Raw genomic sequence first — 28000 nt, forward strand, 5'->3', positions numbered from 1 at the left:
ATGGGAGGCTTGAAGGACAGGAGAGCAATTGGGAGGCATCGAAGGTGGGGGCAGGAGACGGAGCCTCCCGGGGCAGCAGCCGGGAGGGTGGAGAAGAGGACTGGGAGGCGGGAGATGGATAGACCAGTGAGGAGGCAAAAACGTAGGAAGGAGAACTTGAGGATCCCAGAGCTGGGAGGCTGGGATGTGAGAAACATAAGGAGATTAATTGTCAGACCCAGGTGCCTGGCTGGGAGTGTCACAGGCAGCTCCTGGGCTTCTGTCTTGGTGGCTGGGCGGGCAGTGGCCTCAGCAGTTTAGAGAACCCTGGAGGAGAAGCGGGTGTGAGAAGAGGAGGGTCTGGTCTGGCTTTTTTGCAGCATTGTGGCAGATCCACGTGGAGACGTCTGTCAGCTCATTAGATGTTCAATCCAAAACCTGGGGAGAGGTCAGGGGAGGAGGTATGGAGACAGACACTCCCTAATACGTGTCGGATGAATGAATGAATGAATGTGCACCAGGCGGTTGTTGAGTCCGTTGGGTTAGATGAGGTGGCGAGGGGATGTGGGACTGGCTCTGGGGACTGGCTCTACTGCAGAAATTGGCCCGGGAGGCGCAGGGGGAGCCGAGTGTGTTAACTAAACACCTGGTGATCCATGGTCAGATTCCTGGGATGTGTCCCAACAGGTGGGCCAAAGAAGGGGCAAGGAGGAAAATACAGCAGTCCAGGGAGTCAGGTAGGTTCAGAGCCAAGAAACATTAATTTAGTATCTACTACGTGCCCAGTACTATGTTCCACGTATATTATTTAATTCTTAGGCCAACCCATTTATTGATTCAATGAGTATTTGTTGAGCACCCACTATGTGCCAGGCACCAGACTAGGTGCTGGTCGTAGACTGGTGAATAAAACACTCTCCCTGCCCTCCTGGAACTGAGTGGAGGTTATTATCTCCATTTTACAAAAGCTCAGAGAGATTAAGTAACTTGCCCAAGATCACACAGCTGGTGAGGGGTGGGCTGCCTGACTCCATGTCCAGGATGTTTCAGGGCACCGAGGCATGGCAGCTGGCAGAGGAGACGGCAGGGCTGTCTGATTGCAGGGGCCCAGGTCTGCGGGGAAGCTGAGGGACCCTCTGCGTGAACTCGGGCTGGGCCAGAACCCCGTTTCAGGGAACTTAGGCTCAGTCAGAATTCAAGAGGGCAGTGGGATCCCTGTTCCAGGAGATGCATTTTGGGGCTGGGGCTGAGATTTCAGGGGATGAACAGGGCCCAGGGTGCAACATGAGTATCTCCTCTTAATGACGACAACGATGGTGACCTCAGGTATCTACCACACACAGGGATCTGTGCCAAATGCTTTCCACGCGTTACCTGTTTGACCCTCACAGCAGCCCGTTACTAATCCATTTTACACATGAGAACACTGAGAATCGGGAGGTTAGGAACCTGCCTGGGTGGTGGCAAAGCCACAGGAGTGGACCATCCGGCTCCCACGGTGCCTCGCATGGGAATTGGTATAGGGACTGGGTGGGCCTGAGCCCACAGGTAGGGACCCAGAGAGCCCAGCATGGGGGTCCTGGGGACGGCGTAGGCCTGAGGTGAGACCAGGCACAAGCCGTGACTACCCAGCCTGCGGCCTGGGCCTAGCTGTGCCCCCTCCCTAGGCCTCCTCCTCCTCCTCCCAGCTCGTGGACCCGGACTCTTCTCTCCAGCTCCTAGAATGGGAAGGATTCAGGAGGTCAGCAGGTATTACCCTCTCACCTTGCAGGTGAGGACACTGAGGCATAGGGAGAGGGTGGGTGTTGTCTCAAGTCACCCTGCAAATTGGTGACAGAGCTGGGATTTAGTTCCGGGTCTCCTGAATTTCAGTCTAGTACCTATCCCCCAACTTTCCAGACTAAGAGCAGGGCCTAACCACACTACCCAACACACGCACACGTACACATACACACACCCACACACACACTCACAGTCCTTTCCCCTGGTCTCCTGTCTCCAGTTGGAGGTATCAGTCTGAGTTCCCACTCTCAGATCACCTGTCCACTGGCACCTGCTCACTCACAGGGGCGGGGTGTAAATGGCTCTAAGCAGCTAAATCAATGAGCATCTCAGGCCAAGAGGAGCTCACATACCAGGAAGTGATGGGAACTGTGGCCAGCTGGCGAGGGTGTGCCTATCTGAAGGGGTGGCCATGTCCTGTTCCAGCCGGCCACTGCCACGTGCTCAGATGCCTGCCCAGAGGAACCAGAAGGCTTGGTTTTATGACGTCTGATTGAAATGTTGGTAATAGGCTTACACACTTTTTCCAGCATTAGCAAACAGTTCACTTGGTTTCAGACAGGTATGGAAGTATGGCTTGCATAGGACAGCTTCCCTCTGGCCCTTAGAGACCCACAGCCTGGCAGGCCCCAATCTGGGAAAACTGAAGAGGTTGTCCTCAAAATCCAAGGAACCCTCCAGACCTGAGGAACCTTAATCACGCCTGGTGGCTTTTCCCATAAACCCCAGGGGTTCTCAGTCTTGTCAGTACATTGGAGTCACCTGGGGAGCTGTGACAATCTTGTTGCCCTGACTGCACCCGGACCAATTAAATCAGAGTCCTGGGGGAGGGCTCAGGCACCAGCATTTTAAAAGCTCCTCAGGTGATCCTCATGAGCGCTGGCATCAGCATCCTGGGGAACTTGTTAGAAATGCCAGTTCTCAAACCCCACCCCCGTCCCAGGGACCAGCTGAATCAGCACCTCCCATGGGGGGTGCCTAGCACGCTGTGGTTTAACCAACCCTCCAGGTAATTCTGATTCTTGATAAACTTTGAGGCTCATCATTTCAGACCAAGGAGGCGCCCGGCACAGGTGGTGCCTGCCAGTAACTTGATCTACCTGAAAACAACCAGTTTAACAAGACACATTCAATTGAAAGACGCTTTTTGGGGGGGTAAAAAAACTAAACCTAGTCTAGTTTATTAATTCCCTAGGGTCAGGGAGCATTACAAATTGGGCTTTTCTCCCTTGTTTAATTGGAAACCTTCCCCACTCTGACCCCGAGGAATTGTTACCCACTCCTTTACACTCTGGGGCCAGAAGCCCTCCTCATTCCTCAAATTCCCTGACACAAGGCTGGCACACAGTAGGTGCTCACTACAGGGCAATTTCTTTCCTTCCCTTTTCTCTTTGGAATTAATAGAGCAGTGGGGGACATGCGTCCTCCTGCTGTTTTGATTTATATTCAAGTTCGCTGCATTGCCCAAGAGCCCTGTGTGGGGGTGGCCAGCTGGCGGGGGATTATGAAATCCTGGGTCTCATCCAGTCCGGGCTGGTTGCCCTTGCCTTAAAACCTTTGCCGTTGCCGAGGGATCTAAAGGGAAGTGAACAGAGTGGGAGGCAAGTCACATTGATGATTTTATCACATCTCCATGAAATGACCTGTCTATCCTATTTCCTTGATTCTATGACACCAGAGAATTACCAAGAGCTTTTTTTGGTGGAAAAAAACATACAGGCACATTATGTGTATACATCAATTATAAAATGCGCTTGTATTTTAGAAATGTGAAAGATCTATATCACAGAGGCAATGAAATAGGATTTTCCTAGGAACAGCGATTGGAAGGAAGCATATGGAAATACGATAGAATGATGCTTGTGGGTTACAGGATATCTTTTGGTCTTTTGGGGTTCTTGTCCTGGGTATTAATACGGGGTTTGGATAAGGATTACAAAATAAGATTTACAAAGGGAAAGAAATCCCACTGGCTGCAATGGCCACTGAGTCTCCTGGGGGAGATGTGACAAGACATGGCCTTTGGGGAATCTCCCATAACATGGTCCTAGTTCTTAGGGCTTGAATTTAGTCCCTGTACACCCTCTGGTAAGTCACTCTCTGGGTCTTAATTTTGTCACTTGTGATGGGAGTCATGACCGTGGCTTCCTGGACCAGTTCGTGGTTGGTTACAGAATCAAATGCAGGGATTACTAAAGGGAAGAAAGAGCAGGTGAAACTCTAATCTGCTCAGTTTGGGGAGGGCGCATTCCTGGGACCACCCCACCCCGAGAATCCCAAGCCTACAGCCTTGTAGCGGATCCCTTCTCTGCAAATGCAGGGCACAGCTGATATCCTCTGCTCCCGGAGAGGCCTCCACCATATTTGCTGGCACAAATGCAATGCCTTAGACTGTTGCCAAAATCCTGAATCCACCGGTGCCTGAAAATGCACTGCGGGGAGGTAGGGTCAGTCAGCACGGACACATAAAGGACACAGGAAGATTCCCCTACTACAGACTCCCCTTCGGAGGCAATCTTTCCCCAGAAAGGCTCCAATAAAAGGCAAAGGCGTTATTTTAACGAGATCAACGCTAGCATTTAGAACATAGATTGTAGCCCCCGGATGGACTTCTTTTGGCCTTCATGGGGTTTTTTAAATGTTTGAATTTCCCTCAAAACAGCCATCATCCTTTTCATTCCTGTGGCCGCTGCTTGGGGTGTGCTGGGACTGGACGTGGCAGTTCCAACAGGGGCTGCCTGGGCCCCAGGGCACTGGGAGAAATTCCAGAGAGCCGGACCTCACGGCTGCTGCAGCCAGGGGCTTCCTGCTACAGCCTGTGCTGGAGGATGTGAGGAGCCGAGAAGGTTCTCACTCAGATTATAAAGGAGAGGATGCTTTACAACTCTGAAGTCAGAGTGAGAGGGTTTCCCACCCAGTAAGGGAGGATAGCCAGTTCGTGCATTCACCCACCTATCCTGCAGAGTTTCCTGAGTAGCTACTATGTACCAAGCACCCTCTAGGGCCCGTGGGCAGTTACCTCATTTAATTCCCCCACAGCCAGGGCAGGGGTATTATTGTCCCCATTTACAGATGACTAAACTGAGGCTGGGAGAGGCCAGGTGGCTTCGGTGCCCCTCCCCTTCAGGGAAGCTGTAACCCCATTTTTCCTCTCTGCTCCCCAGACTGACAGGCCGAGGGAAGAGGTTAAAAGGCCTGTGGTGGGAGCTGCCCACTCATTCCCCTCTGGTGCCTCAGTTGTTCTGCGCTCTCTGGCTGAGGTCAGAGTCTCGGGGGGCCACCTTGGCCAGGCTCTCGGCCCAGGCAGCCTCACTCACCCTGCAGAGGTGGCGCTGGGGAACCTTATTGACTTGTCTGGGCATGTCCCTGTCCAGAGAGGGGATGGACCAGCTGACCTCTGACCCATCCTCCAGCCCAGAGGCTGTAAGTGGCGCCTTTTTAAGAGGATCCAAGAAGTAGGAAAAAAAACAAGTGTGATGTTTACTGGGGCAACTCTGCTTACAAAACTTACATCTTATAGAGTAGAAAGTTTAGAAAATATGGCAAAAGTATTTAAAAGTCATGGCCATGATGCCACCAGCTAGAGATGGCTACTCTTGCTATTGGGAGGTACGTTTCCTTTCTGTCGCAAAGTGATGTTAAATGTGAATTATAACTAGATTGTATTCTCCTTTGGGGGGAGGGATCACAGGTATTTCATTGTTGTTTTGGTTTTTTTTTTAATCTCCCTCCATCCTTTTTTGGCTTGTTTGGATATATTTTTTTAAAAAAATCCTCCCTAGTATGTAGCCCAGACTTCAGGAAATACTTGTTCAATGAAAGAATGAGAGGCAGAGCCCAATAATGTTTGGGGCTGGAACACTGCTGGTTCTAGGCGTGCCCAGCACGGGGCTGAGAAGTCCCATCACCATTCACCGTGCAACCATGCCCGGCATCCCTGGCATGTATTCAGCCCTCTTCCGACATCACTCGTGTTTATCGGCCTTTAACACGGGAGATGCAGGTGGCCAGGAGGAGCCCGGACCCCGGTGCTGTGGTGTCAGCCAGGGTCAGCCTCCTCCCAGACTTACAGGCAGAACAGAACCCCAGGACTAAAGTGCAAGGCTTCTCCCCTTTAAGCCCCCCACCCACCCCAGAGGTTAAGAAAAATGGAGACAGCACTGGAGAAACCAATTTTTCCAGAAAGCAGGAGGGGTGGAGGCTGCACACAGGCAGGCTGTCAGCTGTAAGCACAGAGGCTCTGTGACGCCAGCAAAGGTCGTGGAGTTTCTCTTCCCGGAGACTTCCAAGAAGGGGGGGCATCTCTGTGGACTGGGTCAATAGCCACCTACCCCGGGGCAATGGGAAGGACCAGGGACTTCAGGAGTCCTTCAAGTGAGCAAAGAGGCCTGGGCAGGCAGTGGGACAGAGGAGGGGGTCGGGGGAGGGCCGAGGAGGGGCAAAGGACATGGTTTTCCTTACCAGGCAGGGCAGGCTTTCTGAGCCTCTGCAGGCGGCCGTGCATGCGGGGAGGGGCCTGGCTTTGTGGTTCTCCGTTGGCTCAGGCCCCTTCTTAGATCCGGGAGCTAGTGGGAGGCTCCAGACAGAGCTGGCCCACTCTACAAAGGTACTTCAGGAGTCTTCCTGGAAAACCAGCAGGCGGAGGAAGCTAACGATGCCAGGCTACCGGCCCATGCCATCGGCCTCTGCCAATGGGGAGGCCGCAGGGTAGTCTCCGACCCCTGGGTTTGAGTCTAGACTTTACCACGTCTGAGCTGGATGACCATGGGCAAGTGAGAGATTTACCATCTCTGAGTTTTAGTGTCTTCCAGTGTGAAATGGGGATTAAAAAAACACCCCAAAACCTATTTCCTCTGTTCCCCCCCACCCCCAGGGTTGGCAAGAGGATTATGTAAGATAAATTAGGCAAAAGGGCCTGACCTATCTATGTGCTCAGTAAACCTCATTTTCCCCTAAATGGTGGTTCTCAGAATTGACTGCACATCCGAATCGCCTTGGGGACTTGGTTAAACCACAGCTCCTCCCCACCCTCTGCGGAGCAGGTCTGCAGTGGGCCCGGATTTGCCGTTTTCACGAGACCCCAGCCTAGGTGATTCTGAGGTGGCAGGACCCCAACATAGCACTAAAGATGCTAAAAGGCTATTGCTAGGCAGGGGTCCTGAGCAGGGGTGTGGGGCCTACCTCTCACCATACAGACCTGGCCTGCAGCCCCACCCTCCCGAGGGCGCTGCCGTGGGCCGTGTTGTGAGCTGCTAGTTGCTGGGATGCAGTGTGGGGTTTTGTCTTCCTTCCCCACCCCATGCCAACCCGCCCAGCAGGCCCCACTACCTTGGCAACGCATGGCAAAGTCCACACAAAGGGAAACTGCGCCGGGAGGCTGGTCCTGCCCGAAGCCCGGGGAAGGGTTTCCATGGCAACGCTGACATCACCAGGCTCAGGCAGGCCCTGAATGGAGGCGCCTGGGAGTTCACACTCAGCCCTACGGAGGAGGGCGACCTGGGGGTCCACACGGTGTTGGGGGTGCCTTCCCCAGTCCAGGGCCCCATGCAGATCTGAGTTCAAAACCCAGCCCTGCCTCTGACTTGCCGGGTGACTCTGAGCGAGCCAGGGGCCGGAGACTCAGTCTGCTCATCTGTGAAATAGAGTTCACAATATTTCCTTTGCAGTGAGGATGAAACAAAATTATAGATAACAGACAGGTGCGTGGTAAATTGTGACGACCTATTCCAATGGGAGCCCCCTGCCTGCTGGGTCCCTTGATGTGGGATCCCAGAGAGGAGCCTGGGAATTGAGGAGGAGAAAGCAGTTATCCGTCTACTCCCTCCGGGAGATGGCAGGGTGAGGGGTGGTATCTGGTGAGGAAAGTCACGGAATGGGGAGACTGTATACAGGGTCTGGTTGGTAGCTCAGGGGTGTTCTGGTCTCACGCCCTGGGTTAGCAGATGAGGATTCAGAGGTCCAGAAGCAGGTGGGACTGGGGCTGGGATGTCACAAGGGTCCCCTGTGCCCAGTGGGTGGGCCCCAGGAGTGGCGCCCCTCTGTTCCTCACACAGCAGGGAGCAGCACTGATTGCCCTGCAGGAAGCCAGCAGTCACACGGCGGAGAGGGTGTGACCTTCCGAGACCAGCGAAGCTGTGGGCTGGAGTCCACCCCCGTGTGCCGGGCAGCAGGGGTTGAGAAAGGCCGCTCCACCTTCCTCTTTGCTGCCTCCTCCTTGGAGGCTCTTTGCAGGGGTTGGGCAGCATGTTCAGAAGGTTCCCTTGCCATTTCCTTCTCTAAGCTCTGGCCAGGGGGCCTGGTATTTCTCCAGGTATGCCCCCCACCCTACCCGCCCACCCCATCCCAGCACACACGTGCTTGCTGCCCTTCGAGCCCCTCCCCCCCCATCAACTTTTCCCCTCCCAGCCTGTTCCCCGTAGGGACCTCTCAGGCTCTCCATCTCCAGGGCAGTTGCTGGGGCCTGTCCCGCCCGCCGTGGCTCTGCCTTTGCTCTGGTCCCCCATTCGGCCAGACTTTGCTCCCAGCTTCTACCCAGACGCCTGCGCCCCGGCCTCCCTCTGGCCCAGGGGGCCTCTCGGGGCTCTCAGCTCCCTTTGGGGGAGGCACACCTCCCACCGTGCCAGGGGCCACTCGTCAACCTCTCAGGAGGCTTCCATGAGTTCTAGACAGCCGTTCGGACCCAAATGCTCCCCCTCATGTTAGGAAGGCCACAGCCCCTCATTCTGTTTCTCCCTCCTCCTTCAGCTCCCGGGGCGAGGGAACCGGCCTCTGCTGGGGAGAGGAGGGCGTGTCCCACCCCGCAGCCGTGACAGGGTCACTGGAAGAGAAGGGAACCCTCGGGTCACTTTGCTAGGCCCGTGCAGCCCACGGGAGGGCAGGGAGCAGCTCACGATACACATGGACCCCCTATAGACCCCCTGCCCTTCACGGCCTTGGACTGACTTGTGTTCACCCTGCTGTAGCCTCCTGTTCAGCTGGGCTGCGACACACCACTGTTTGGCCTCAAACCGGTTCTGTAAGGGCAGCCCCGGTCCAGTGTCCTGGGGGTGGCAGTCACCCATTGGGGTGCCCTGGAGGAGGCAGGCATCCGGGAGCAGGAGGCCAGGGAGGGGCGGGGAGAAGGAATGCCCCTTCTGAGACAGAGGTCCAAGGACCCCCAAGAAGAAGAACTTGGTGCCCACTTGAGACACACCCTCTCAGCAGAAGAGAGCCTCGGTATCTTCTGCAGCTGTCTGACCCCACCACAGGATAGTGGCTGGACTTGGGCCTCCAGGACACTAGCCACACCCTCTCCCAGTCAGGCTCTCCCTCAGGGAGGGAGGAATTGGGTCAAAGATTGGAAGCACCTGGCAGGAGGATCCCTCCTCCCTCACTGGGGAATGGGCCTCCACCCCGCAGGAGAGTGGGCCCCAGTGGGGGCCTGAGGCCTAGTGTCCCTCTCCCAGAACACATTTGGGGAAGAGCTCAGCTCCTTCAGCCACCTGCTCTGGCCTTAGCAAGACACCCAGAGCTGGCTAGCTGGTGATCCGCACTGGCTGACGCCTTTGGGCGCCCTGGGGGGCTCAATTCTTGACTTTGACTTGAGTGTGCTCAACCCGGCACCAATTTACATAACGTGGTTTTGCAGGAGAGAAACAAGTCGGCCTTCGGTGCGGGGAGAACTCCTGCTGCAGCCTGCCGTGGACAGCTGTCCTCAGCCCGCCCGCCCTGTGACCCTGGCACCGGCTTCCCACTGACCTCTGCAGATTTCTCCAGCCCCAGCGTGGTATCAAGTGGCCTCGATGGAGCAGGAGCCAGCTGCTGAGGGAGAGGACGCCATGCTCCCTCTGGGGGAACCCTGGGGCCTCCCGCTCCCCTGAGGCTGAAATCGTAGCAGAGATGCCCAGGGAGCCATGGGCCAGGCCCCGCGTGAGGCTCTGTCACACGAATATGTCACTGCGCCTTCACAAGACCTGCTGAGGAAGGTAGTATCTTTTCCAGGGGACCAAGAAGGAAAGGGAGTCACAGCTGGTGCTCCACGGAGCCAGGGGACCCAGGCCTGTCTTGTGTGGCATATCATGTCTGGCTGGGGAGCACCGCCCACCCTGGGCACCATAGGGCTCACACAGACCATCTGGGCTCCTGCCTCTCCAGGGTCTCCAAAAGCTGGCGAGAGCTCCCTCTGCCCACCTGGGAGTGTGGCTGTGGCGGGGGTCCTCCACCTTCCTTCTTCTCACTGGAGTGTTGACACCAAGTGAGCAGATGGTGACAGGTGATGCCCTGCTCCAGAAACGGCTGAGCTAACAGTGTGCACAGCGGCACCGACGCCCAGTACTGAGCAGACAGCCCTCTCAGGGCCAGACAGGCCAACCCAGCCCGAAAGGGGACGTGAAAGGCTGGTCTGAAGCTTCGCTCTCAAGGTGATTGTCCACCCCGAGACAAACCTCTGCGGGTCCTCAGACCAGAAACGTGGCGTCCCGGGGGTCCTTTCTCTGGAAGCAGGGTTGGCCTGGTGCAGGCCCGGGAGCCGCAGACAAGCTTGTGGCCCAGGCTGGCATCCAGAGGGCTGGGCTTCTTGGGGCTGACCAGCCGGGACGCTTTGAACAACGGCCCTAATCTCGAGGAATCCGTCTCCCTGTCTGTAAACCCAGCCCTGCCTAAGAAGAAGGTTGTTGTGGGGGCAGAGAAGATGCCGGGTGGCCAGCTCTGTAATCAGGCAGGCGCTGAGCAAAGGGAGGAGGGTGGCTGCCACCCCCGACCACACAATTGAGGGAATCGGAGGCCAAAAAAAGCATTCGACTCTGTTGGAAGAACCAGAGATTGTAAGGTGAAGCCCCCGCCCCCACCCCAGCCTGCTCTGCCCCTTGGCTCAGCCATATGGAGCCAGGTCTGAGTCAGGCTAGGATGGCCAGTGACTCATAGTGACCTCACTTCTCCCGGCCTCTGTTGCTCCTCCTGTAAAATGGGCACAGTGGCTCTTGGTTAAGCAATCCCCCAATGAAAGGCCCTCAATGGCAGTGGGACTCTGCTATTACCATCACCACTCCTCCTTGCTCTTACTCATCTGGCTAGCAAGACATGTGAAAGGGGGAGATTCCAGAAAAGAATAAAAAATAAAAATAAGCTTCACTCGCAGTCCAGTGCCCAGTGCCAGCTGAGTCTCACACGGCTCCTCGTCAGAGCTGGTGGATCCTTCCCTGTCCCTTTTCCACAAAAGACCAAAGACAAGTTAGCATTTAACCAGCCCATGGGAATTGGGGCCAAACTCTCCAAAGAACAAACCAGCAGGACCTGTTTGCTGGGATGAAATAACCCACTGGACCTGGTGCATGGTGCCCTCCCACACCCCTCCTCCTCCCGCCATGCCCAGCCCAGCAAGGTGACCTTGGCAAGTCTCCTAACCTTTCATGGGTAGGCATGGGAGGAGGGGCTGCTGGGAGGAGCCCGAGGCAAGGCTTAGGGGAGAACACGGAGACATTCAAAGAGGTAAGCCAGCAGAGTCCCCCAGACTGGGCTGGATGAGTCTAGAGCAAGCCACAGTGAGTGGAGAGGCAGACTGGGATGGGAGCGGAGCTTCAGTGAGAACTGAAGGGGAGGGGGCTCCCCAAAGTCTACAGACTGGGGAGCATGGGAACCAAGGAGGGGGCAGAACCCAGCCTCCTCTCTCAGCCCTCCCACAGCCCGCACCGAGGCTTGAACCAGGGTGGTGTTTTAATCACCCCCGGGGCCCCCACATGTCTGATGCCCGTAGGTACTGTCAATGCGTATTGAATAACTGCTTGGCTCTAGTCCTTCTCCCAGGACCCTCAACCCTCGGGTATCAGCCCCTGGATTCCTGGGCTATCAGCGCAGGAAGGGTGGGAGGGGCCTTAGGGATAATGGGGGTCGGGGCCGGGAGGGGACTTACATTTTACTTTACTATTTAACAAAAGTTCTTTGCCTAAAGTGACATCAGATTATATATTTTTACCCTTCTTAAAGTTTTAAATAAATTTAAATTATAAAATATTTCAAACTTACAGAGAAGTACAGAGTAATCTCTCTAATAACCACACACCCACCGCTAAGCTTGAGCAAATGTTCACATTTTGCCGTATTTTCTTTAGGTCTCCTTTGGTCGAAAAGCTAATGTTGGCAATAAAAGCAAAGTGCCGTCCCCAGCCCATCGCCTCCCTCCCTCTTCAGAGGAGGCCACCAACTGAAATTAAGGCATTTTCCCATTCGTGTTTTCATACTTTTACTATCTATGTGTGTCCATAAGCAACATACAGGGTGGTTTTGCATGTTTATAAAATGATGTGTGAAAACGTGAGTTGTGCACTCATGTTCTGTGCAGGGTTTTCCTCCTTGGTGCTGCAGGGCCTGGCAGATGAGTTACCTCCAGGTGGGGGCTGGAGAAGGCAGGGCCCAAGCCCCTCCTAACACAGAAGCAACTCTCTCTGATTTATACATTGGGCTTCTGCATGAGATGCCCTTTGAAAAATAGATTCCACTGCTTGAAAGTCACAAATCTAATGGAAACCTGTCACCTGACAGAGGATGAAACTAGAGCCCAGAGAGGGGACATGACTTACTCAAGGTCACACAGCAGGCTGAGTGGCAGAGCTTTCTGATGCCCAATCCAGGGCTCTCAGCTTCCCCACCGGCCTCCCTTGTTAAACAAAAAAAAGATAGAAGTGTGCCCAGACCCACAGGCTGATTTGCTCCTGCATCAGGGAAAGGCAAAGGGGTCTGGACCTGGGGACTCTGAGGAGGCCAAAGGAGGGCCCCTTTGGGGAATGGCGGCCACCAGCCACCTGTGGCCATTGAGCACTGGGAGTGGAGCTGGTCCAAACTGAGAGGGGCTGCAAGAGCCAATTGCACAGCAGAATTTGAGGACCTGGGAGCAAAAGAGAATGTAAAAGATTTCATTAATTTTTATATTGATTACGCGTTGACACAATAATATTCTGGATATGTTGGGTTAAGCCAAATATATTCCTACAATTAATTTTACCTGTTACTTTTGCACTTTTTAAAAAGTGGCTATTGAAAAAATTTAGATTATATTTCTGCTGGACAGTGCTGCCCTAGGCCTGATGCTCAGCAAAGCAGCTAGAGCATAGAGTGAGGCTGGGGCTGGAGGAGGACGGTCCCCAGGAGCCCTGCCCTGGGGGGACTCTTCACAGGCCACATCGGGGTGCTGGGTTCTGATCAGGAGAGGATGGAATAAGCAAATGCTCCCCCCTCCATTGTCAGCGGCTCTTCTCTCTGAGGTCCTCCCACCCTGCCCCTCCAGGATCCAAGCTTGCCCTTGTCTCTGACCTTGAGAGCCAAGTCTGAATCAGAGTAGGCCGTCTCCACCCGGCACTGCCCTCCTTCACCTGCAGGCCCTCGGTGTACACAGACCCTAGGGAGTCAGGACAGGGCGAGTACCCTCTCCCAGATCTCTGGCCTCCCTATTCGGTAAAGATGACAGGGGTGTATGCTGCTCCTGCCCCGTCTTCCCTTCCGTGTCCGAGTTGAGTGCTGGGGCTGAACGCCCCACCACTTAACCTTGGGGAGAGGGTGTTGGGGTCCAGTGTGGGACCTCTCCCACATGGCAGCAGGCACACACAGGGCTCCTGGGGGTGAGAGGGGCCACTGAAAAGGGCCTGAGCCTCTGGACACGATGCCTCTAGTCTGGCACCATGGGATGCCCAGCCCACCCCGGGGTACCTCCCACCAGCCTAGTCTTCTCTTGCACATTACCCAGGTCTGTGCTTTCAGCCAATTATTCTGTCTTCCCCAGAGTTGGCAAAGCGTGACATGTCCCTATTGGAAATTCTCAGCTATCTCCCAGTGCAGCTGGGAGCTGTCAGCCAGCAGCTTTTCTCTGTTAAGGTAGCGGGGAGGGGGAGGGGGAGGGGGCTGCATCGCCTATCAGAAAATGAGAAAATGTCAGGCGCTTCAGTCCATATGACAGATAGCAGCCTCTTCTCCCAGTGGGGGAAAAAGAATCCAGCATGTAACGACTTTGGGGTTTTCAATGTCTTGAGGAAAAAAACCCAGCACCTTCCACTACTACAAAATAATACAAATGCACATAGTAAAATATTCAAATAATACAAAACACCCCGAGGTTTTTAAAAGACTGACACATAATTCACCTTTCATCATTGGCCTTTGCAAATCCACAGGTGGGCCCCAAGACGCTCCCTCCACCTTGCTTTGGGGAATCAAAATAACCAAATTTTACAAGACATTTCCCTGGAAATATGCTTTCTAATTTAGAAAAAGTTGTCAACAGAGAGGACTGCGCTCCAGAAACCACAGACTATGAAGAATGAGTATAGGTGTTGAGAGTTCACTGTTTGAATCAAATAAAACCTACAACAAAGTTAATCTGACACATAGTTAATGAGAAAATCATTGTTGCACTTCATGGGAATTAGGCATTAATGGGAAACAGTTTTTATAAATGATGGTAATTATACTGTTGTCTTTACTCAGCCAAAATTTCAAAGTTTTTTCTTCTTCTTTTGTTACTTCCCTGGTATCAGCTGTCAGTTTCTGTGATGAAGTTTCCTGTGGGTTTCTGTGCATTTCGTCACTATCGCTGCCCCACCTCTCCCCCACCCAGGTCCCAGGCAGAGGGCAAGGTTTTCTTGAGCACCTACCATGTGCTGCTATGCAAAGCATTTGGCTCGGATTATCTCCTTTAATCCCCATGAGAACCCCCAGAAATAGGTATTTTTAACTCATGGTTCACAAAAGAAAAAAACTAAGGTTCGGGTTGGTTATGCGGCCCACAGTCACAGAAGCAGGAATGAGCCAAGCCAGGCAGTCTGACCCTGCCTCCGGGTGAAATCACAGTGCTGGACAGCCCCTCTCCCTCGTCCCTGGTTGGCCTCTGCTCCCTGGGGACCCCCATGCTGGGCAGATGAGGGCAGCAGAAGCATCAGGCTACGTGCCTGCCCAGGGGGACACAGCCTGATCTCCAGGCTGCAGTGGCTGGAAAGGAGGATCAAGGCAGCGCGGGCTTCACAGCCACATGGACCAAAGTTCACATCACAGCAACTCAGGCACTGGCTGTGTGATCCTGAGCCCCTCTGAGCCCCAGCTCCTCAGCCATCAAATGGGGAGGAGAGTTCAGGGCCCTTGTGATGGTCGAGTGAGCTGGTGTCTGTGAAGCCTGACACCCAGGAGGGATGAACGTGAACAGACCCCATCCCAGGGGGGCACAGGAGTGGCAGCAGGGATGGGAGGTTGTGCAGCCCCCATGTCTGGGAGCCTTGGCACAGGGGCTGGGATCCAGCAAGGGAAACAAGCGAGAGAGCATAGTTTCCCACTGAGCTTTGTGACTGGGGGCACCAAGGGGCGAAAAAATCCCAGGCTCTCTTTGGGACTCACTGTAGGTCAGTCCAGGTCTCATGAGCAAGGAGAACCCCCACCTTCATTCCAGATCTCCCCAAAAGCCTGAAGTTCCCTCCGCAGCCCTTACAGGCCACTCTCGATTACAAAAGGCTTAAACCCCAGCATCCAGCCCCCAGCACCGAGAGGGGGTCAGCCAGCAGGAAACCCCAAGTGGAAAAGGAACAGAACAGAGAGGTTGCAAACGCCATCCAAGACAAACTTGTGCCACCTTACCATTTTGCCCCGGGCCTGCCCTATTTGCCATCACCAGCGGGGGACAAAGAGAGGTTGTGTGCAAAGGTACTTGGTGTTCCTGTGGCACGGGGCCAGCGGGGAGCTCTTGTCACCTGGCTGGGCTGCGGATTCCAGGGCCAGATTTAAACCACTGGGGTCGTCTGCAAAGCAGGCCTGAGTGGACCTGGAGGGGCCTCCAGCCTCAAGCCCTGAACCACAGGGGTCACCAAGGCTAGAAGTGCCGCCTGGGGCCAGTGGAGTCCTGGAACCCTAAGCAGCTTCTCAGCTTGTCATCTCGGCTGCAGACAGAGCACAGAGATCAAGAGTCACAGGGTTGCATCAAGGCTTTAGAATCAGCTACACTTGGAGTCGAGTTCCAGCTCGGCCACCTTCCAGCAGTGAGGGCAAGCTACTTATTTCCTGAGTCCCAGTTTCCCCGTCTGCGAAATGGGGCTAATCGTTGGGGCTCTTGTGAAGACATGTGTGCTCTGACTTGCATGCTGAGCCCAGCGGCTGACTCAAATGAGGGCTCTGTCAACGCCAGCCATTTATAACTATAATAAATATAGTGATAATTCTTTCCAGAAATACCTGTTGAGCTCCTGAGACAGGCCAGGCACTGTGCAGGGTGCTCTTGGAGATATGAAGGTGAGTAAGAGGAGTCCCACCCCTCCTAGGGGGTATGCACAGAAATCATTCTAACCAAAGTCTGAGAGTGCTGAACGACATGAAGAGAGGTGTGCTAGGACAGGTAATCAGGAGAGGCTTCCTGGCGGAGGCAGCATTTCAGCTGTGCTTGGGCAGCTGGCTAACTGTGGAGATGGGGGAAGAGAGGAAGGGCGTGACTGCATGAGGAAGGAAGCAGACGTGTGAAAGAGCATGCAAGTTCAGGGCACGAGGAAGTTCCATGTGGCTGGAGTGCAGTGTCCAGGAGGGGCGTGGTGGAGCGGTCAGCTTGCCGAGTGAGAGTTATCGTCCCCTAAACATGCCGCTCCGACTCTGCTTTGCTGGGCGACCTTGAGCCAGTCACTTCCCATGTGAGTCTGATGAATGGTTCCCCATCTTTCCCTCCAAGAGCTTGTTACCCCTTCATTTCTTCCCATTCTGCCTCCCACACATGCTGAGTCCGTGTGATGGAGTCACGGAAGTTCTGACCAAGGCTGTGAGTGCTCAATCGCAGGTGAAGGAAAAAGTCCCTCTGGCTCCAGCGTGGGGGCAAGTAGGAGGATGGGAGGGCCACCCCCGTGGTCCAGGAGGCCTGGGATGAGGCCTGGGCTGAGGGAGAGGAAGAGAACGCAGGCAGGGTGCAGAGGGGGGAAGGAGAAAACACTATTCATACCTGGAGTCCTGGCCTGGAGGTGCTGATGAGGAGTGGAGAGGAGGGAGGGGTCAGGGGTGACAGCTTCCCTGGGTCAGAACGCAGAGCCTGGGTGATTGGCGGCCAGGTGCAAAGCTAAGAAACCCAGCCCGAGGGGCAACCTCCCCCGCCAGAGGGGGAATAATGGGTTGTATTGAGCAGGTTGAATTTGAGTCACCTGTAAGACACCCTGGTGGACTGTCCTGTAGGGATGGGGTTAGGAGCAGGGCTCCAGATCTAGAAGGCACTAGATGGGGCCAAGACTAGAAACCCAGGTTATTCCAGCCAGCTCAGGGCCTTTGACCTGCTCCTTGGGGACCTGGGGTACAGGGTGGGTGGGAAACAGAGAGACGGAGAGAAAGAGGATGGCAGGGAAGTGACACTCCTGGGCCTCGGTTGCCCCATCTGTGGAATGAGAGGAGGTCTTGACAGGGGACTGACAGGACCAGCTCTCCTCACAGCTTTGCTTTAAACCCCATGAGAAGGTCTGGGAACAGCCTCTGTTCCCAGGTTCAGTCTCCTTGCCAAGACACCTGGACTCTTTCCCTTGGGAAAATCCTAAGGTGCCCCCAACCGTGGCCCCTTCCTGTTTCCACTGTCACTGGCTCTGAATTCTGGCATTAATTGTGGGTTGGGCTGGCAGGTGAGGAGCTGAGGAGTTTGTGCTGGGGTGGGTCTTGGGGCCCAGACCCTGTCCTGCTGGCCATTTTCTTTGTCATCTGATGGAAGGCCAGGCCTCAGTAGGCGGGACCAATGATACTGGTGCCTAGTGAGTGACTGATGTGCTAGCCAATGGGACACACTTGAGCCTACTAACCCAGCAATACAAGGGTCTTAAAGCTCACCTGTCCCTGGCTCCCCCACCCCAGCCCAGAAAAGGGTGGGGAGGAAGAGACCAGGAGCTGACCTGTTATCTTTCGTAACGCTAGCAGAAATAGAACGCTTATCTGTGCGAAGGCTACACAGGCTTAACTAAAATGTCAAGTTTCTTTGCTGGAATTATAACGAGGAACATGATAAATGTACATTTATTCAGTAATTACTAAGTCAGGGTCCTGCTTTTTATGAAACAAAACCATGGCATGCTGCTCAGAAGCTCTGGTTGGTTTTGTTTCATACAAAATTGGCTCCAGACTTAATAATTACTGAATAAATGTAATTTGGTAACCTTAAACTTTTAAAACATGGAGTGTGTGTGTATGTGTGTGTGTGTTGGGGGGTGGGGTACAGAGCTGGGATAATAAAAAGGGAAGATGCTGTCGTTCTACAGATGAGGAAACTGAGGTACAGGGGCAAGTGCCCAGCTCAAGGTCAAATCGTGTGGCAGGGGCCACACAGCAGGGAGGGCCAGACCCCAGACTCCCTGAGCCCTAACCCGGGGCCCTCCTTGGTGCTCCGCTGCTGATGGTTCAGTGGGAGTGCAGTGGTGGGAGGAGAGGAAGAGTTAACTGATTCTGTACCTCCAGGCCAGGGCCAACAGCTGCCTGGAAGATAAGGGGAGGTGAGCCCTGGGAAGGAACAGCCTGTGGATTGGAGAGATTGAGCCAGGCAGGAAAAACAGGTGCAGGTGACAACAGGAAATGGAGGAGGGGAAACAAAGACAGAGAAAGACAGAGAGGCAGAGACAGAGAGAGAGAGATGGAACCAGACAAAGCAGAGGCGGTGGGGCTCCTGGACCCCTGAGGATCCCGTGTGGTCCAGAAGGCCAGATCCCACGGTCAGCAGAATCTAGTCCCAGGCCCACCCTCTCCGTGATCCCGCTGAGGGTTAACTGGGCCCACAGGACCCTGAACTGCTGAATCAGAGGGTCTGAAGGGAGCATCTTGGCCTCAGACACTGGGCAAAGCGATGCGCAGGCCTGGGGGGCATGGTTGCCCTTTGACAAACCAGCAGCAGCAGCAGACCCCTCCTCCCCGAGGCCACCCAGACACTGCGGCAGACAGTCCCTTTGTTTCACAGGCCCTGCCTGGAGAGCTCTTGTTCAGAACCAGCCCCACTAAAACCCCTCCCCCAGCAAGTAACTGGGAGCCCAGTCTGGTGTGGGGGAAAGGGCACTGAGCTAAGAGTTCAAAGTCCACGGCTCCAGGCCCTGTCCTGTCAGGGGCTCCCTGACTCTCTCTGGGGGCTGTTACAACCTCCCCACCCAGACTAAAGGTCTCAGGTAACTCTCCGGCTCCCCGGCCCAGAGCTTGGTTGGGGGAGCTGGGTGGGCGCAGGGTGTTGCTTCCTTCCCCTGCGAGCTTGTCCTACAGGCAGGGGCCCTGCTAGCCACTGGCGCTGGGGACAGAGGATAGGCTGGGCATCGGTGGCCTCCCTCCTCTGCTCCCAGCAGGGCCGGGGGGATCTGCTGGGGCCCTCGGGTCCTGTGCTTGGGCAGCAAGCTGGCACCTGCGTGAGGGGTGCCTGGGCATCCTGCCCGGAGCTGAGGAGAAGCTGCCCGGGGACTGGGCCCAGGCCTTCTCGTTCAGCCAGAAATTCCAGCCTTTTAAGGATCAGGGGCCAGAGCGAGGCCTTTTCCAGGCCACAAGGGAGCCGTTTTTCCAGCTTGGCAGTATCACTGGGCCTTGAGGGAGACTTCCCTGATCACTGTTTGGGTTTTCTGGAAAAGTGGTTGCTGGTACCTTGCAGGACAAGCCAGCAGGCCTGTGGCCGCTACTGACAAGATGGAGGCTCCGGCCCCCTCATCCAGGCCTTCAGGAAGGATTTATTTTTTCGATCGATTTTATTGAGGTCTAATTTACATAATTGAAAACTCTATGAGTAGCAGTAGAGCGTTGTCTGATAAAGCGCCGGAAGTTGAGAGGATGGCACGACAAGACCCGGCAGGGTTCCGCTCTGCTGTCCACAGGGTCACCAGGGGTCAGAATCCACTTGACGGCACTAACAACAACAAAATTTACATACAATAAAATGTACTCATTTTAGATGTACTGTTCACTGAGTTATAAATGTATATGCTTATGTACCTACCACAATAATCAAGGTGTAGAACATCTCCATCACTCTAAAAGGTTCTCTCGTGTCCCCTTCCCAGTCAGTCGCCCCCTACCCCAGCCCCGGGCATCTGCTAATCCACTTTCTCTCCCTACAGATTAGATTTGCCTGTTTCACATATGTTACCATACAGTTTGTACTCTTGTGTCTGACTTTTTTTGCTCAGCATAATAATTTCAAGATTCATTCATGTCATTGTGTCTGTCGGTACTTCTTTCCTTTTTATGGCTAATATCCCATTATCTGGATTATATCATAGATCGTTTATCTGTTTCCTTGTTCTTGGACATTTGGTTTGTTTCCAGTTTATGGCTATTATGAATAAAGTTGCTATGAACATTTGTATATGTCTTTACATGGACATATGTTTTGATTGCTGTTAGCACCTAGAAGTGAGATTGCTCGGTCATATGGAAAGTATACATTTAACTCTTCAACAAACTGCCAACACGTTTCCCAAGGTGGTCATTCCATTTTACAACGTATGAGTAGGATGGGATTTTGAATGCCGCCCTTCCCTGTTCTGCATCTTGGCCTTTCTCTTCCCCAGGAACTGAGCAGGTTTGTAAGTGGTTTGGTGCTTCAGGGAGGGGGAGGGGCCCCTTGTCTCAACGGAGAACATTCCCCTGCCCCTCCAAGTGGCCGCTCCTGGCTGAGATTAAAGTAGGTGAGGAGAGGAGGGCTTAAGGATCTATTTATACCTGAGTTTAAGCAGATGCATTGTTGGCTAAAACGCTATAATGATTTTCCTTTTGCTAGCTCTTACCATCCCATAAGAGTGTTTTTGAACAGAGCGACCCCCACACTGGCAGCCTCACCCCAATTCCCCTGCCTGCCACCCCCCAAGGTAAACCCGTTGCTTCCCAAGCCCAAGAGCAGTTAGTGCTTCTGTTCCAAGTCCTCCCTTTTCACCAGTGCACGCTGATAACTGGGGCAGGTAATGTGTGTAGCTGGAGAACTTTGCTTTTTTGCTGTCAGTGTCCCACCTCAGCTCTCACCTCCCCGTCACATTGTGCCACCTTTTCTTCAGCCATCAGTCACCAGAGAGCTTTGGGCTCCCCTAACTTCAAAGGATGCAGCTGCCCAGAGAGAGAGGATGAAGCTTTCTTTTTGTGTTCAGACACCTTGCTAATTGTAGAGAGGTGGGAAAGTACAGGCAGAAGAAAAGACCTTCCACTGGAGCAAGAGTTAAGGGAAGCCTAGGAGCCTGGAACTGCACATCTGCAGAGCTGGTCCTGTTCCTGCCCCTGTTCTAAAGTTTTTAGGCCTGGGCCAACAAATTGCTGCCTCAGTATAAATTAAAATCTTCTTCGTTATAAGACACTTGGGCTGCAATCTCTCTCAGACCTCAGGATACCTAAGAAACCATTCTTGCCTGCTTGGAAAAATACCACTACCCGTTCCAGGAGTAGCTCATTTAGCTGCTTCCATGCTCTGACTCTTTAGAAGGCACTTATTGGTAAGTTTGCAGCAGATTTTAAGCGAGTCCACAGATGATATAGATCCGGACCGTCAAGAGTTTGACTGCAGCGACAACCCTGTGATACTGCCCCAGAGTGAGCCATCAAAATACCATTTAACGCCTTATTGTTATTACCGGTGGCATTTCTTCTTTTCAAAGGTTGCAATACAGCTGTGAGGTGCTGAATTTGATACAGGTAGGTGTCTCTTTAGGCTAATTTTTATTTCAAATTGGCTTAATCCAAACCTGTGCTGTCCATCGTGGTAGCCGCTAGCCGCATGGGGCTATTTAAATTTAAATTAATTAAGTGAAATTAAATAAAATTAAAATTTTAGTTCCTTGATGGCACCAGTCATGTTTCTTGTGCTCAATAGCCACACGTGGTTTAATGGCGGCCATGTTGGACAATGCGGATATAAGAATTTCCAACATCGCAGAAAGTGCTATTGGACGGCGCTAGTGTGAACACCTAGCCGTGTGTTCAGCAACAGCTTCGTCACCTAGAACATTTTTGGCACCATCGACATAGGGCCCTTATCTGAGCTGGGCCTTAAAGAAAAAAAAAATCTCAGAGATATGATCCCTGCCCAAAAGACATCCGCAATTCCGGAATGAAGCAATGACACATGGGATTTAATAGAGGACAAATATCAGACCAAGCAATGGTGGACCTATAAGGGCAAGAGAAAAAGCAGTTAGAGAAGAGATTGTAAAGTCCTACGGGACCTCGAAGGAGGGGTGGCTGTCGGAAGGAGTCAGAGGAGACTCATTTGAGGAGGAGGTATTTGGACTGGGCCTTGCAGTGTGGATAGAAGTTTTTCATGTGAATAACACAGAAGGATATTCAAAGAAAAGGGAGTTACCTGTGCAAAGGTCCAGAGGGGTGAGGGGCTGGTGGTGTTTGGAATTGTCTTGGAGTGGGATGACAGGAGGTTGGGGGTCAGATGCCTCAGATTATGGAAGTCTTTATGCTAGCTAAAGAGGATCTAATTTATCCTGGAAGGCTTACAAGCAGGGACAAGATATGGAGAGATTTGCAGTTTAGGAAGATCCCGTTAGAGAAAGTGAGATGGGTAACATGGGGACACTAGCCAGGAGGACAATGGAATAATAATCTGGGTGAAAACTGAGTTGTCCTGAACTAAAGCCTGGAGGGTGGGCATGGAGAGAGGGCGGCAGATCTGAGGGACTTCTGGGTCCAGTGTGGACGAGGTGATGGAAAGGAACATATACTATGCCTGGCAAGGTTTCATATAGAAGATGTGACTTCTGGAATTGGTTTAATGCTATGGGCTCTAAATTCAAAAGGCTCCTACAGTAAATACCCAAACTAATTGGTCCTCAGAAGATCAAGGTTTCTAACCTTGATTCCTTCCAAACAGTGAAATGTGAGGACTCTCTGAGACCTCAGCTTTCTGTTTGAGCCAATGAAGCAACAAACCTATTGCTGCAAAATTGGTTCTCCAGGGAGCGGGGTGGTGGCCTGGGCTCATTACAGCACAGAATGCCCAGCCGTTGGTCGTCCAAACTCTCCACTTGGCTTTATTTATAATCCTAATTACATCCTCCAGGAAGAACAATTGCTGATGAACCCAGTTACAAATTAAAGTTAATAAAATGAAGAGACAGCAGGGAATGATCGATGCGAATGCTGCCAAGCGCGTGATCAACCACAGAGGACCCTGCAGCGATGACGGGGCTCCAGCTGCTTGGGCCCCTCGTGACGCCCCTCCGCCCCCCACGTCACCTGCCTTCGCTCCGTGGCTCAGTCGACCTGTTGGCATCTCCCGTCAAGTGCGGTCAGGCTTCAAGTTCCCTGGGCGGGACCCCCACTCCGCCCTGTCCCCTCCACCACTGCCTTGTCAAGGGGCCACACTGTTTGGAATGAAGCTGCTGCAAGCAGAGCTGTAAGAAGCAGACAGGAAACAGGGCCCTGACTTCTACCCTCCTTCCCAAACCTCTTTTGTTCTCCTTTGCTGCTGTCTTTCCTGTTCACAGCGTCTCTCATTTCCCATTATCTTCTCTCTCCACCTCCTTCACCCTCTGGCTGACCTTGTCCATACTCCCTAAATGTTCCGAGAGGGGCCCTGGATTCTGTGGCTGTCCCAAACCGGCGCGCAGGCACTGTCCGCTCTGCTCAGCCTCACGGGCAGCTTAAGCACAGTCTCCAGCTTTTGCTGACCCTGTTCGTTCCTTTTTCTTTATAAAGAGAGGAAACCGGAGAGGGAGAGTGGGGGATAATCCTCTCCTCACAGGCCCTGTTGTCTGTGCATTGGGCTCCTCTCTCTTCCTCCCTTTGTCTGCTGCAACTTGCATCCTGCTGAAACAACTAGAGATGGGAAATCTTCGTTCCTTGCAATCCACAGCGCACCCAGATGAATCGGTGTGGGTTACCCGAGAGGCCGGGGGAAGCACGTGGGGACTGGGACACTTCTCTGCAGCGTGTAGGGAAGGCACACTGGTTGGTGTCCTACCTCTGACCCTTTTGCCAGCCTCAGAACCCATGCATCGTCAGCATAGCAGCCCATCAGAGAAAACAGCAAATCCCCCCAAGGGTTTGTGGCAATCATTACCTGCTCTGGTTTGTTCTGGCCTCATATCTGCCCCACTCCAAACTCTTGGCTATGCCTCCTCAGCCCTGGCCCTTTGGACTAGAGTTTTCTATCCAGTCCTACTGGCATAAGGCTCTTGGCTTTCCCAGATGGGCATTGACGTGGCTCACACACTGGGATGCCCAGTTTCTGCACGGCCTTCATAGGTGCTGTGCCCTGGCTCCAGCCCTGCCAACCCCGAATATCCACACCAGACTCTTGGCCTCTGCCCTGGGGAAGCCAAGCTGAACAGCCCAGGTGAGGGGGAGGGAGAGTGACCAGCAAAGGGGCAGAGAGGAAACCACTGCCGCCTCCAGGGTGGTTTGTGCCAGTGAGGGCTGACAGCAAGACCTCACCACCAGACTCCAAGGACTCCACTCTGTGGGTGGCCCACCCTCCCCTTTGTATGGTAATCAGTCTGTTTACTTGTCTGCCTCCCCCACTGGACTGTAGGCTCTGCGAGGGCCGGCTTGTGTCTGATTGGCTGCTGGATCCCCACTGCCTGCTGCAGGTCCTGGCTCTCTGACCAAGTGTCTGCTGAACAAAGAAATAGATGAATGATGAGCCCTTCCTCCTTTATTCTTGCCATGGTTAATGTCAGGCTATAATACATAAGGCCCAAGGGAGAAGCTTTAGGGTCATCAAGTCCTGTTGATTCTACTTTTTTTTTTTTTTTTTGTGAGGAAGATCAGCCCTGAGCTAACATCCATGCCAATCCTCCTCTTTTTGCTGAGGAAGACTGGCCCTGGGCTAACATCTTTGCCCATCTTCCTCCACTTTACATGAGACGCCGCCACAGCATGGCCTGAACAAGGGGTGCATCAGTGTGCGCCCAGGATCCGAACCCGGGCCGCCAGCAGCAGAGCGCGTGCACTTCACCGCTATGCCACGGGGTCAGTCCCGATTCTAATTCTTAAAATGCTTCTCCAACCAATGCCTTCTTTGGGGAACTACGTGTTTCTTGCCTGGTTAATTCCAATCAGGAATTGGTAGACTGATTTCCTGGCTTCCTTTTTTTAACTCTCTCCCCCACCTGTCTATCTTCTCCATTGCTCATGGCTATAATACAAATCTAATCATGCTACTCCATTGTTTATACACCTTCAATAACTCTCTATTTCTCACAAAATAAAGTACAATTCCTTTAGACCCTCAGTGAGTTGGCCCAGCCTACTACTCCAGCCCATTGCTTGCTGCGTTCCCCTGTGGACCCTGTGAGCCAACCGCTCAGAGCTTCTCACTGTTCTTCAAGCAAGTTACTCCTCCCCCTCCGCACTCTGCATCTTCCATCCGGTCTGCAAAGGTGGGTCTCCACAACAAACCCCACCCTCTCCAATCTCCTGAACTCATGCTAGTCCTTCAAGACTCAGCTGAAATGTCACCTCGTCTGTGACTCCTCTGACGTCATCAGCTTGCCTTCAAACATCCCTTTCTTATGCTTCTTTTCATCTAGCACATGTCTCCAGCACAGTGGAAGATCACAGAGTATTGCAGCTCTTTCCCCCATGTCTCTTTTGCATAAGCACGTAAGTCCCTTGAGGGCAGGGCCTGTGTCATAGTCACTTCCGTATACCCAAGGCTGGCAGAGAGCCTTGAGCAGGGCAGGAGAGGCAGTATACTATAAGCTGTGTGGCCTTGGGCAAGTTACTTACCCTCTCTGTCTCTCAGTTTGCTTATCTATAAAACTGTCATAATTATAGTTCCTACTTGAGGGAATCCTCAACAACGAGGATTAAATGAGTTACTACTTGTAAAGCACAGAGAGCAGCGCCTCTCATGTATTAAGCCGTCAGTAAAAGTTAGCGACTGTTATTAACTGTGATCATTAGGCCCTCTGCAAATGTTTTTGGAATGAAGGAGTGAAAGAGAGCCTACAGGGTCCAACAAGGCACTTTTCCACCCATAAAGAACATTCGGTATCACAGTCCTTCTGTTGAGATCTTAAAGACAGTTCAAGGTACTAGCTGTGTCACCTGGATTGGCAGTTTCTTGTTTGTGGGTGACAATCTACCCCTTCTTCAAGTTGAGCAGAAATGTTTGGTTGAGGAAAGATGGCTGGAGAAAGTTTATCACACTTGTGAGATGGACAGGAAAGGACAGGGCCTGAGCAACCTGAGGACAGTGGCGATACCGAAAGTCAGCAGAAAGCAGCGCCAGAGTCACCCATCTGTCCATGATTTAATCACAAAGTCCCTAGTTACCTTCGAGAAGGAGAGGAAGCTATGATTATTCAGCTGCTAAATTACAAGGAACTGGATGGGGACACAAATTTCTGCATCTGAAAAACTTTAAAGACAATGGAATCCCAATCACTTCTTCAGAAAATGATCATTATGCTGACTTGAGTTCAAATTCTGATCCTATTATGTACTATTTGTAAGATGCTGGTATATCCCTGAATCTGGCTGATTTGTAACATGGAAATAATTCCCATCTCACCTGGCTGTTGTGAGGTTGGAATGAAATTAAATGGGATAATTTACATCATGTAAAGCATTGTGATCATAAGTGTGTACAAACTTAGTGTCTGAATCAATTTTGAAATGTACACTGTACCTGGATCTAATAAAAATGCTCACCTCCTAAGTGAGAATGACATTGGGCAGCTACAGGTGTATTTCCTATTCTTACATTCTAGGCAGCCAAAAAAAATTTTTTTTGAACTGAATACAGACTGTGGGTCAGACATTTTGTTAGTGGTTAAAAAACAGAGTTAAAAGGGGCCGGCTCTGTGGCGTAGCGGTTAAGTGCGCGCGCTCCGCTGCTGGCGGCTTGGGTTTGGATCCCAGGCGTGCACCAACGCACCGCTTGTCAGGCCATGCTGTGGCAGCGTCCCATATAAAGTGGAGGAAGATGGGCACAGATGTTAGCCCAGGGCCAGTCTTCCTCAGGAAAAAGAGGAGGATGGGCATGGATGTTAGCTCAGGGCTGACCTTCCTCACACATACACAAAAAAAACAAAGGCAAAAAATCCAGTCCTGCCCTCATGTAGCCCACAGTGAGGGAGACAGACAAGCAAGCCAAGTTCTATAGGTAACATGGTGTGTCCTCAGAGAGGAAGCACCGAACTGAGATGGGACAAGACTGGAGATGAGGTAGTTAAGGAAGGCTTCTGGAAGAGGTGATTCTTGAACTAAGTCTTGAAGGAAGTGTAGAAATTAGCCAGACAAAGGAGGGGGAAGGGAAGCTCATTCCAGGCAAAGGGAGCAGCAGAGACAACGGTCCTGGGGTGCAAAGAGCAGTCCCATTCTAGGAAGACCAAATTGCCTGACAAGGTTAGAGAGTAAATACCCCTAATGGGGAGGCAAGTGAAGAGACGAGAAAAGCAAGCCAGTCTCATGTCGTGAAGAGCCACCGACGCTGGGCTAAGGAGTCCCGATACTATCCCGAAGGTGATGGAAAGCCATAGAAGGTTGCAAGCAGAGGAATGAGCTGGTGGCATTAGTGTCTTGGTCTGTTCACTCTGGAGGCCACCTGGAGGACAGGCCAGAGGACGGGAGACCAGGAGGGGGCTATTCAGTAATGCAAGCAAGAATCCCACTTGGAGCTACTTGGAGGCCCTGAGGAAGGTGACTCCACAATCTGGACCCACATACAAATTGAAAATATTTCCTATTCTGTAGCAGATGCTTCTTAAGAAATGGCATCTGCATATATCTAACTCTCCACCTATCAGAGGTGTCCCAGCAAAGAAGAGCACAGAGGTAAACTTTGGAATGTGGGGAGTTGGGCCCAAGAGGATGTACCACCAAAATGTTTGTAGAGATTATTTCTGGGGGCAGGATTATGGGGTATTTGCATTCTTTTTTCTACAATAAACATGAGCTATTTATGTATATATATATATATATATATATTTTTTTTTTTCCCCCAAAGCCCCAGTAGATAGTTGTACGTCACAGTTGCACATCCTTCTAGTTGCTGTATGTGGGACGCGGCCTCAGCATGGCCGGAGAAGTGGTGCATCGGTGAGAGCCCGGGATCCGAACCCCGGGCCACCAGTAGGGGAGTGTGCGCGCTTAACCGCTAAGCCACGGGCCGGCCCTATTTATATATTTTTAAAAAGAATTAATTTAAAAACAATCAGCCCAAGAACTTTGGATCAAAGGGGAATTGGAAGATCCAGGACATTCATTAGGCACTGGAAGACGGATAATTCAGAGGTCTAGATCCAGTTTGGAGTCAGCGAGGGTGAAAAACAACATCTGCCCACATAAGGGCTCAGGCAGGAGAATGAGTGCCTCCATT

General features: G+C 52.6%; 1 long non-coding RNA gene across 1 annotated transcript; it reads left to right on the forward strand.

The window, feature by feature from the left end:
• The first annotated feature begins 16274 nt into the window (after positions 1-16274).
• Positions 16275-26337, forward strand: LOC147914990 (uncharacterized). Its single transcript, XR_015554703.1, has 3 exons — positions 16275-16385; positions 21321-21357; positions 22733-26337. It is a non-coding gene; the product is annotated as an uncharacterized LOC147914990 (long non-coding RNA).
• Positions 26338-28000: the final 1663 nt, after the last annotated feature.

This window comes from Ceratotherium simum, chromosome 16 (assembly GCF_057802395.1).
Source record: "Ceratotherium simum simum isolate JZ-2026a chromosome 16, ASM5780239v1, whole genome shotgun sequence".
Lineage (NCBI taxonomy): Eukaryota > Metazoa > Chordata > Mammalia > Perissodactyla > Rhinocerotidae > Ceratotherium > Ceratotherium simum.